Below are 12,262 nucleotides of genomic sequence, written 5' to 3'. Positions count from 1 at the left end.
GTAACTTTATATTCGTTTACTTTTGTTGGTAAATAATATATTTTATAATATCTATGGCATAATATATATTATAATATCTATGGCATAATATATTTTATAATATCTATGGCAGTCGTCAATTGTCGAAATTCGTCGGCGACGGTTAACAATTCTAATAGTTTCAGAAATACTATTGTATTATAAATATAATATATTGTATATTTTGATTTCAGTGAACAAAAAAATAATAGGCTACAAATATAAACGGACAGTTCGTTAAACCGGATAAGTTGTAACACAAACTCGCAAATTTCGTTTGATCAGGTTATTTTCATAAAATATTTCGATACTTTCAAGTTTTAGCTCATCGGAGTGAGATGATTAGATGAAGATGGATGAAGATAGCTGTTTCTTCGGCGATGGCGGCACTCTAGCTACGTTTCACCGGAAGAGTAGATGTTTACGAGTAAGTTTGTTTTCATATTATTACCTACTGTTTTACATTTACTTTTTAGACTTAAATTAAATATTCATTGCCACGGACAATCTGTTAACTAGGTGACGTAGAAGCATTTATAAGTTTAATCCCAATAGCGCAATGTATAAAATACGCGAGACCGTCTTCGTTTCACCACGCCAAGTTTAATACGCACCTTTTTGCACACCGGGTATCACCTTAGGTTTGCGCGAAGTATTTAAAACAATATAATGTTATTAATCTTTATATCTTATATTTTTATATACATAAATACATTATACACCTCATATATTTTATTAGCATTCTCACACCTTTTTTAGTGTAGTTTATACCCTAGATGGCTATAGATATAGGTATTAAATGTCTTGCAATTATATATTTTACTATAATTATTAATTTCATTATAATATAATATAACAATACACTCTAAATTAAATTAGTTGTTATCAAGACAGACAGTCTTAAAACAAACTCTTTTCTGCACGTTTTCAAAACGTAATATGCTTAAAAAAAATTGCACAGTTGTCGTAGCAGTCAGTTGCTAGTTCAACCCGTGTGACATAAAATAGGAATTATTCTTGTTTTTTTAAATAGTTTTTTCGAAAAATATATGTAAAATGTATAGCTCATACAATTATGAATTTATAGTTTATAGAAATGCGGATGTTTATACTTCATGGATATTTTTTTAGTTAATAATCGTGTAAATAATTTGATTAAACAATACGGTACTTACCTACTCATCACTAGTATCAATTTTATTATATTACGTGTAAAATCACCAACACAAGGTGCAGACTGCGTTGAAAAAATTAAAAACATAAAATAAAATATAAAATAATGTTGTAGTAGAAGCTGGAAACTGTAGTTTATTTTAATTTATAATCCAATTAATATAACCGAGAATGTAACTATTAAATTCATCATTGAATGATTATGCAGAGATCACTTTGGGATAAATGTAAATTAAATTAAAAATAATTAAAAAACATTTTGTGATAGGATCAAGATTACTGCTCATATTTAAGTCTTAATTATTAACAAATAAATACAATTAATATATTTTTTAATAGCTTTTTACTATTAACATTCAGTGTAAATATAGTTTCTGATCGACTTACCAATATGTAATAAACCTATATGTAATAAAATAATTATTCATATCAAATAATCCTAACAATTTAATGCAAGGATTCTCATAAATTGATCTTACAGCAGCCTTAAAACACCAAAATAACATTTGTACATCATTTACAAAATTTTAGTTCCCTATTATGGTGTAGGTATTAATACAAACAATAAATTGCTATTCGAAAACACAATTTCGTATACCTATTATTATTTACTAAATACCTACAATTAAATTAAACTAAAAATAAACATATGATTACATACTGAGTGAATATAATATAATATTATATATGAAAATTGAATCTTTATTACGAATACTTATCGTTTACACAAACCACAAGAAAAAATAATTAAAAATATTAAAAAAAAAACACACACATCATTGTAAAAATATAGTTGGTATTATAGTATTTGATGAATTTACTGTATACGTTTATGTTAACTCTAAAATCCAGTAATCACATTTTTATTTAATAATTCATAAAATACAATATGCTCTTATAAAAATATTCTCGTGCTTCTGATATCTATTCACCACCTTAATCAATAATTAAATTGATAAACGAAAATAATAATTTAAATAATACCTATATCATATTATTATAATTCAAATTCAAAATTATAAACTATTTTGGTTTATGTCATATCAAATTTCAATGAACAAATTGTTCCTTAACACAGAACTCTTTGATATAAAAATTTGCATTATATTATATCCGTGGATTCGTCATATTGACGTACCTAGTATAATATCTATCATTTATTTATTTAATCTATGGCAAATCTCAAAGTCGTTGCAGAAGACACAGTCGATTAAAAATTCTAAAATTTCAATAAGCAAAGAAGATATGAGCAAAAAACTTACTGCGTTTCGTATAATTTTATTTTTCATAAATCACAATATTCGAAGTTCTGGCTGTATTCTGGAGCGTTTCCTCATGGGCGTCGCAGTTCACACACGTCACGGATTCCGCCGAAGGAGTCGATAATTAAAGTAAGTTTGTTCTTATATTCTTTTGGGGCTTAAATTTAATTTTAAGACTTAAAACAAATATTTAATGTCACGAAAAATGTGCTATCCAAGTGTTGTAGGCGCATATTTTAGTTCCGGACTAGAAATGTATAAAACACGCGAGATATAAACGCCGTCGTCGTTTTTCCAGTCCCTGTTTGTAGAATAATTATAATTAATAGGTGCATACCTATACAGGGTACTTAATTTAAATATATAAATATTTTGGTTTAATTTATAGAAATATATGTTATGACTTATAACTGATAATAGTCATAAGATACAATTTTAATTAATAACTGGTAATTTTTTTTCCAAATACAACGTTATAAGTTATAGGTAACTATTAATTTAGTGTCACATACTTAACTTCTAATGTTCACTTAATATCTATATTCTATATCATAGGGATTAGGGATGTATAACCATGTACACATAAAAGTATATTCACGGAATGGTCAACTGCCTATCCTGACGTGTGCGCACTTATGAATAATATACCTACTCATATACTCGTATAGGTCTATAAATATATACCTATATAAATAGTGTAATACTACATACACGAATGTGTTACCAATTATGTCCCTAAAAGTTCAACAGTTATTATTATATTTATTTATTTTTTAAATATAGGTAGGTACATTACAAGACTCTAATTAAAATCACATTTTTTTTTCATTTTTTTTGAACACAATGTTTTAAAAATTATTAATTAATATATAATTTATTGGTATAGTACTAAATAAATTAAGGAAATAAAACAAACACAACTACTATAATCATTAGTAATAATAATATATCCACGTATAAATTATTAAAATACAAAACGAACAAACGAAAAACGATTCTGAGCAAAGATATCGTTGACTAATAAATAATATTGAGATTAAAGTAATTTATTTTTTCGGCAGAAAATCGGTATAAATATTTTTTTATTTTCATACCATGACGCGTGTGTGAAAAATTGTTTATATTAAGTGTTTAAGATGTTAGATTTCGGTTCGGCTGATTGTCCACCCCCTCACTCTTCCGCATCAATGCATCAGAAATTATTATTTATAATATTTAAATATAAACTGCATTTTCTGAATTTTCTAAAACATTGCTTTCCAAGCAAAGAATTCGTTTCATATATTATCGACGAATTGAAAAATTAAATAAGAACATTTATATGGGATAAAGTCAATTTTATAAAAACTTATTAGAAAAAAATTAAATACAATTAAATAAAGGTAATTTTTTTTTTTATATTTCTATTTTTTTACGTACCCATTGTGTTCGATACTATAACTTCAGTCTTCAGTTACAGAAAACAACACTTGCCAATATGGAATTACTGTCGAATTTTTTTATTTTAAAATAATAAATAGCATCTGATCGACTGATGTGCTATAATGAAACTCAAAATATAACGAATACACTACCTATACACTTATATAAATTCTATTTTATATTCGTTTAAATTGGACTTTTAATTTTTCTGGCCATTTTATTAAGCTTTGTAATATAAGTGCATTAAATCGTGTTTTTAAGGCATTTTTCTTATTTTTAATGCATTTAAATCCACGTCCTATTTATAACTTAACGTTATTTTGTATATACCAATCGATTAGTGTACACAATAAAAAATATAATATTATTGATGGGTTAATAGGTTGATAACTATTATGTAGGTAGGTACAGTTTTGTACGTTCAATGTATCGTTCTTAATTCATAAAGAAGCTAAATGAGTCAAATGATTTTGTCAAGGGGAGGGGGGGGAGGTTATGGCTGATTTTTTAACATGCACTATTTCAAGGGCTCTTGACCTAAGGGGCGCACCACTCTAAGGAGGTGTGACAACATTTCGTAAGGGAGGGGGGACGTGAAAATGTTTAAAAAAAAACACGAATTTATTTAGTTATTTTGTTATTTAGGTAATACATATTACTTAATAGGTATTTCTTAAATTTTTTTTATTATTTTATTTGAAACATTATTTTTAAATATTGGGATCAATAAAACTATTTTTATATAATTACTATTTTATATCAATTAGAATTTGTTTATAAACCAAGTAATAAATAAATAGTTACCAAGTAAAAAAACCGTTATCTATATTATAAATTTGAATTCAATTTACTGCATTTGCGTCTAGTAGAAACAAATAAATGTTTTTTTGAAGATAATGTAAAAATATCCATCATCCATCGGTTAGGACCATATATATATTTTCTATGATTGGGACGGTTAGGTTATAATTATAAATAATCTATGGCAAATGACAATCGTTTGAGACGAACACCGATTCCAATACGTACTCACATATTTCGTTAGGTGCTATTAAGCATATTAAGCTAGGTGCCTATTTTAATAAATGTCATTAATCTCAATACTTCCAGACTGAACTTTTGGATCGGATATATGAAGACGCGCGCTGCATTTTCCTTGACGGAGACGCACAGCTCTGACACTAGACAATATTATACACTCAAAGGGACCGCGTTTCGCCGGAAGAATAAATAATTACGTAAGTTTTGTCCTACTACTCTGTTGACGCGGTAGACCTAATGTAAATATTTATTGTCAGACAAACGTATATACCCGCTAGACGTAGAGTAGTTTTTAAAATCCAGTTGTTATAGGTGTACAAAAATTAGGATATTATGAAAAATACCTTAAATTATAATACTTTGCCTACAACTGTTAATTTATTGTTATAGTAGAATAATTTTTAAAATTTTAAATCAATGATTAGGTAATGCTTTTATAAGTAGGAAGGTAGGTTTTTATACCTACCTAACAAAATAAGAAAATACATAATGATTAATGTTATTTAATATGATTTGTAAGTACATAGCAGATTATACCTATCACTTGGTGACGATTATTTTTGTTTTATACGTTCTTCGTAATTCAGTTCCGTCACGATAGTTTTAGTTTTCGTTAAATGTGAAACATACATTTTATATGCATACGGGATACGGGCATTAAATATTTGGGTTTTAAGAGAACACCTCAAACGAAAATCTGTTAACTAAGTAACGTAGAAGCATATACGTTTACTACTGCCTACCAAAGGCGCAATGTATAATAATAATAAATTATACGCCAGTCCGAACAATCCAAACGCTGTCTTACTCGTAGTCGAGTTCTAGTTGATAACTGACTTGTGAATAAATGTAATTTTTGTTAGGTATACAAATAAAACTAATAAATCCTTGAATACAACATTTAAAAATACAAACTCTGTGTAATAAAAATTAATATTAGGTATTTATTGGTAGGTTTATATAATATCTGTAGACTGTAACGCATAGGTCATTAGAATATTGTAGAACATTTTACTGCATAAGATGCGTGTTATTTCAGAAATGGTATTCGTCAGTGAACATTTTCAAACTGGGAATAATATATCATAAGCAGATTGAAATGTGTGAACGTTTCAGTGTTTCGAAGGCTAAGTTTCGTAGCAGATTTTGATTCCGTCACGGGGTATGTATTTTCTTATTTCTCAGTAGGTTTTTTTTTATTATAGTTAATTGATCAGGGGATGTATTGCCCGAAAATTTTCAATATTTGTATTGTAACTATACTGGTATAACACTATTCGGGCTATCAATAAAGTCGTGTTCAAAATCAGAAAATTGGTGAGGTATGATATATTTTTAAGCAATTCTTTCGAGTAGGGAATTCACTCAATGATATTTAAATATTTTCACCGATAATCAAGTACGATGACTTGTAGGTAACTAGAGACTGAGTGAATAGGAATTAGGAAGTGTGTGATATGGCGAAGATAAGGAAATGGGTCAACAGGATTTCAGAATGTTTGGTGTATGAAAGGGAAAGATGAAAAAGAAATGTAAGGTTAGGGTAGGTAAGTGGAGTGAGAGTAGCAGATATGAGAATAATAAGTAAGGTGTTAAGGTACAAAAGAGGATAGAATAAGAAATTAATTAATTAAGGGTAGTGTACATATTGTAGTGAAAACAAGAGAGAATAGGTTTAGGTGGTTCGGTCACTGTATGATAAGAGATAGTGAGAGTGGCTATAGAAGTTAATTTAGGGGAGAAATGATGGACGAGAAGACTGAAGAAGAGATGGATAGACAGAATACCGATCATATGGAGGTGTGGAATGAGAGTGGCTGAACCTGTATATAGCTGTGAGAGACGGCGGAAGAAAAAGTGTAAAGGTAGAATAGTTATGTTAACAATGCCGAATACGTAGGAAAAGATCTTGAATTGCAAAGGCCTTATTGACTCTTTGGCTTCGACTAACCATAAGTTTACCTAATTAACCTTCTTATGACTCATTAGGACACTTTGAATAATAAGATCCTGAGATGCAGGTTGCCAAACTTAAGTGTTTGATTATCAAGTTGATCCTTTGATTGTTGACACCTTAATCCATGCTATGGATGAAGCCCATAGATAATAAAGATATGGATAGTCCATGCCTATGTTAAATACATTTGAGGCCGCGTTCCCGGACGGGAAGGCAATTGAGGCTTCTTTATATTGATAGTCGATAGTCGATACTCGATATAAGTATACTTTATTTGGCCTCAATTTATTGTTCCCCTCGAAGACCGCTAATAAGACCATTATGTCCTATCCATATCTTTATTATCTATGATGGAGCCATACCCAGCTCACTCGTGTAAACTTGTTCCCGGTTGGGATGTCAGCGCACTATTTGTTTCCCATCTTTGACCCACGCGTAGCATACCAAATGTACGATTAAGAAAACACTAAAATGTTTGGGTCAGAGAGAGAAATAAATGGTGCGCTAAAAATCTGACATCCTCTTAGTGTTATCAAGTAGAAGAAGCAGTTGATTGTTGACAATTTGACATTTAACATTAACTGTGGTAGGTATTATGATTGGAAGTAAAAGTAATTAGCAGGGCTGTGAATTTAATGCAATGAAAAAGTGTTAAATATTTGCCTGCATGTATGCACTAAAAACAGACAAATATATGCACTGAAATATTCAAAAGTATGCACTTAAAATTCAAAAAAATACTGAATGAAAACGTTTTTATTAACATTTTTTTAAATTAATAAATTATAATTCAAATTGGTTTACAAAAAAAATTCTTTATTTACACACTTGGTAGGTAAAACGCATATTGGTAACGGTGTTGTAATAATAGGCCAAAAAAAATACGTACTAATAGTTCAAACAAATCATAAAGGCTAACTGTAATAAATATTGATTTATGAAAAAGTATATTAAAAAGAATTATTATTATAAATGAAACAAAACTATGAACTATGGACCGTGACATAATATAGGTATTTCTATATTTTTAGCTCCATAATTTCTGTTAAAATATTAGGAAAATGTATTAAGCACCGTAAAAATGCTAAATTTCAGCTATTACTTAAAATATTATATTCATAACAAATTATCATAGAAAGTTAGGTACTGTTCTTCCACATACTTATTATAGTTTAATTTAACTACAACATTCTAGTAGAGTCTGATAAAATTCTGATTAAAATACTAAACTATGGGTCTGAAATTTAGTTTATATACCTAGATCTAAATAATCCAAAACATATATTGCTTCAAAATATAAAAATAAAATGTCTTGTACTACTACAGTAGTAGGTAGGTAACTTTCAAAAAAAAAATTTAAAAAATCATACTTGAAATCTATGTATAATATACGTATATTGTAATAAATTATCAAATGTTTACTGTAGTGCATTATAAAAAATTAACTTAAGTTCAATATAACACATCATAACAGGTGTTCAAATAACCATTTCATACTAAAAATGTTGTTAATTCACACAGTCTCTCTTCAATTTTAAATTTTTTTTCAAATCATCTATAAAATATAAATGTTTAGTAAATTGGAAGACTTGATTAAGTATTTAACCATTTATCTAAAAGAGATGTGCCGGGTCGCCACATTACTATATCGAGGGGCCATGGTGCAAGTGTCGTCCATAAATATCATAAAATATATTATATTAGAAATACAAACTTAATATTTCACTAACAGTAAATATTATAAAAAAATATTACGAAATGTACTATACTCATATTATATTATTATGATTGTATTAGTTACAAACTCTCGAATTAAGAGTTATGTTTGAGGATTTAATTAATTTCCTAAAAGGAAATTCCTCAAGCATGCCTCAGTAAGTCGAGGGACCGTAGTTAAAGTGCCGTCCACCAATAAATGACCCTAAAAAAAAACGATTAATTCAAATATAGAAGGTACTTATATCATATACTTTTATCAAAGTAAGATTGTGTTAGCCACAGTCTTGTGTAAATTATATTATCTTATGTTTTCCCAATCTAATAATACAAAATACTGAAAATTAATGAAATCAAAAATATTAGTAGGTACAATAGAGAGACTGTGCATTGATTTACAATTTTGTCTTAAATGTATTTTTTGCATAGAGAATAATATGAAGGTGGGCTGGGCTTATCATTAATAGAGTCGCGTTGATCGCTTTTATGTGCTTCAAATCAGTGGCGTAGCCAGGATTTCTAAAGGGGGGGGGGGGCCAAAAAAAAATATTATAAAAATTAAATTTTTACTGTTTTCATTATAAAAAATAATTGAGATAATTCGTATACTTATTATGTGACCACATAAAACACTAAATACATCCGGCTGAAATTAACAAAATATTTAACAACTTTTTATTTATAATAATTTATTGCAAACAACTTAATAAATATAAGGTAAATATATTTAATACTATTATTATGTCCAATCTACAACTTTCATCCTCCTAGGAGATTTATTTATAAATGCAGTCATTATATCTTTTTCTACGTTTTCATATTCCAATTCATCTTTATTTATTGTAGCTAAGGCCAAACCACATAGCACTCACATATAACGACGCTTTGGTTGACGTTTCAGGATTTGTATCATATTTCTCAAGATGTTCTATAGTAGAAATTATATAAATGTACAGTTCTTTGAATGTTATAAGTGAATCATGTCGATCAACCCATCGTGTTTCACAAAGTTTTTTTAATTTTGTTTTTTTTTGTATTATGACCACTTTTATTAGAATTACTTGCATCAATGAAATGTTTTAATTTATCCATACGTTTCGCTGAATAAGAAAAAAATGTAGCAACTGTACCAATTATACCGTTCATATTTTTAATTGAAGATACCTCGCATGCCTTTGAGAGACAGAGGTTTAAAGAGTGACTAAAACAGTGGGTTACTGGGTAGCCGACGATATATAAAATTCACTGCTGATCGCCTAGACCAGTGGTGGCCAAACTTTTTTTACCTCGGGCCAGAAAAAAAAAAATTTTTTACCGCGGGCCATAAAAATTTTTTTTACTTTTAAGTAATCAGAATTTTAGGTATAGGTATATAATTTCATATTTAACGACGTTTTTATTGTACATAATAATTTTAATGTCTTTATTTAATACTTAACTTAATAATTACTACAAATGAAAAAAAATTAAATCAGCTTACATTTTCAAAAATTATTTTTTAATAAATTATTTTTTTTTTTTTTTTCTGTTTATTACCGACGGCACCGCGGGAACTGCTTTCGCATTACTGCCGCGGCGCCGCCATCGTTTATTATACATAAAGTTAATACAATTTATATAATGTTTTACACCTGTTTTTTTTTTTTTTTTTGGGTCCCCTCAGGGCGCACATTTAAATTAATTTTATTACATTTTATCGGGTGAGGAATAACATTTTGGCTGAAGGCTTGCTGATTTCATTTGTCTGTTCTCGACCCGGCTTCGCTGCCCGCCAGTCTTGACTTCTCGTTCGTCGCGTCTTCTCCTTGAGCTGTTGTGGAGTTCGCGTGTCGCCGTTGTTGATTTCCTAGTTTTCCTTCTGTTTCCTCCGTGTGTCTTGCTACTGCTGCTCGGTGCGTTGGGTCCCCGGTCGGCGGAGCCTTGAGGCGTTCGGCCCGAGCGCCTTTCCACATCAATCGCGATCACCCGGACGGTGACCAAGCCGTGCTGTGGGTGTCCTACTAATGCCCAAGGGCACAATTGCCGCTGTGGGCAGTTTCGGATGATGGTACTGTGGCGCTGGGCGATCTAACCGTTTGGTCCCCGCTTCCCGGTTGTCTTCGCATCGAGCCTTCGGTCTGTTGTCGGTGGTTGGAGGGCGATATTGGCCCTCTGGTCGCTGGTGTTGACCCGCCGGTGTTCGGTTTTATACAGTTTTCCTTCTGTTTCCTCCGTGTCTCTTGCTGCGTGCTGCTCGGTGCGTTGAGTCCCCGGTCGGCAGAGACTTGAGGCGTTCGACCCGAGCGCCCTTCCACATCAATCGCGATCACCCGGACGGTGACCAAGCCGTGTTGTGGGTGTCTTACTAATGCCCAAGGGCACAATTGCCGCTGTGGGCAGTTTCGGATGATGGTACTGAGGCGCTGGGCGATCTAACCGTTTGGTCCCCGCTTCCCGGTTGTCTTCGCGTCGAGCCTTCGGTCGGTTGTCGGTGGTTGGAGGGCGATGTTGGCCCTCTGGTCGCTGGTGTTGACCCGCCGGTGTTCGGTTTTATACAGTTTGCCTTCTGTGCCTCCCCCGTTGGCCGGAACCGGAATTCCGTTTCCAGTCGGCACCGCGTGGAGGTGGGGGTAGGACTCTGCCGACCTAAATAAATTATTAACTACACATATAAAAATAAATATAAAATAGGTATACAAAATATCGTTTTACACTTACAAAACATATTTTAAAATGTATTAATTTGACTGATCACGACTGATCACGATGGCTGTAGAAACTACAATGTATATAAATTTGGTCGCGCAACGAGCACATTAATATTACTCGTTGTAGGTACCTACATTGATGTTTCTACGAAAATAAGATAATATAAGATAATGCTATTTATAATATGTTTATAGAATATATACTGTATTTTTAATTTATCAATTTTTTTCGTAAATGTAAAATATTATGGTTCTTTCGCGGGCCAGATATTAAATGATGGCGGACCGGAGTTGGCCCGCGGGCCGTAGTTTGGCCACTACTGGCCTAGACAAAACGATTGGTAACATTAGACGTGTTAGTAAGTGGTGATACCACGACGTATCACCACACTCACGTTTGTAACCGAATAGGTACAACTACAGTGGCACAGATATATATAATAAACACGATTTAAGAAGACCATCATAAATCGTGATAATGAATAACATTTCTACTTTTTTAATACTATGGACGTACCAATATAAAAACAAAAATAATAAAAACCACGGTCGATGGGGGGGGGGGCATGGCCCCTCTGCCCTCCCCCTTGGCTACGCCACTGCTTCAAATTGTTTACACGAGTGAGCTGGGTATGGCTCCATCATAGATAATAAAGATAACATAATGGTCTTATCAGCGGTCTTCGAGGGGAACAATTGAGGCCAAATAAAGTATACCTATCTCGAGTATCGACTTTCAATATAAAGGAGCCTCAATTGCCTTCCGCGGGAACGCGGCCTAAAATGTATTTAACATAGGCGTGGACTATCCATATCTTTATTATCTATGGGATTCATCCATAGCATGGATTAAGGTGTCAACAATCTAAGGATCAACTTGATAATCAATCACTTAAGTTCAGCAACCTGCAAATCAGGATCTTTTTATTCAATGTGTCCTAATAAGTCATAAGAAGGTTAGTTAGGTAAATCTACGGTTAGTTGAA

The 12,262-nt window shown here is 31.3% G+C and overlaps 1 long non-coding RNA gene across 1 annotated transcript; it reads left to right on the top strand.

Moving 5' to 3' along the window:
• Positions 1 to 365: 365 nt before the first annotated feature.
• On the top strand, positions 366 to 6,034 carry LOC132946341 (uncharacterized). The gene is made up of 4 exons (XR_009664700.1): positions 366 to 445; positions 2,499 to 2,582; positions 4,986 to 5,113; positions 5,956 to 6,034. It is a non-coding gene; the product is annotated as an uncharacterized LOC132946341 (long non-coding RNA).
• Positions 6,035 to 12,262: the final 6,228 nt, after the last annotated feature.

This window comes from Metopolophium dirhodum, chromosome 6 (assembly GCF_019925205.1).
Source record: "Metopolophium dirhodum isolate CAU chromosome 6, ASM1992520v1, whole genome shotgun sequence".
In the NCBI taxonomy this organism is placed as follows: Eukaryota; Metazoa; Arthropoda; class Insecta; order Hemiptera; family Aphididae; genus Metopolophium; species Metopolophium dirhodum.
This window is presented reverse-complemented; position numbering and strand designations above follow the sequence as displayed.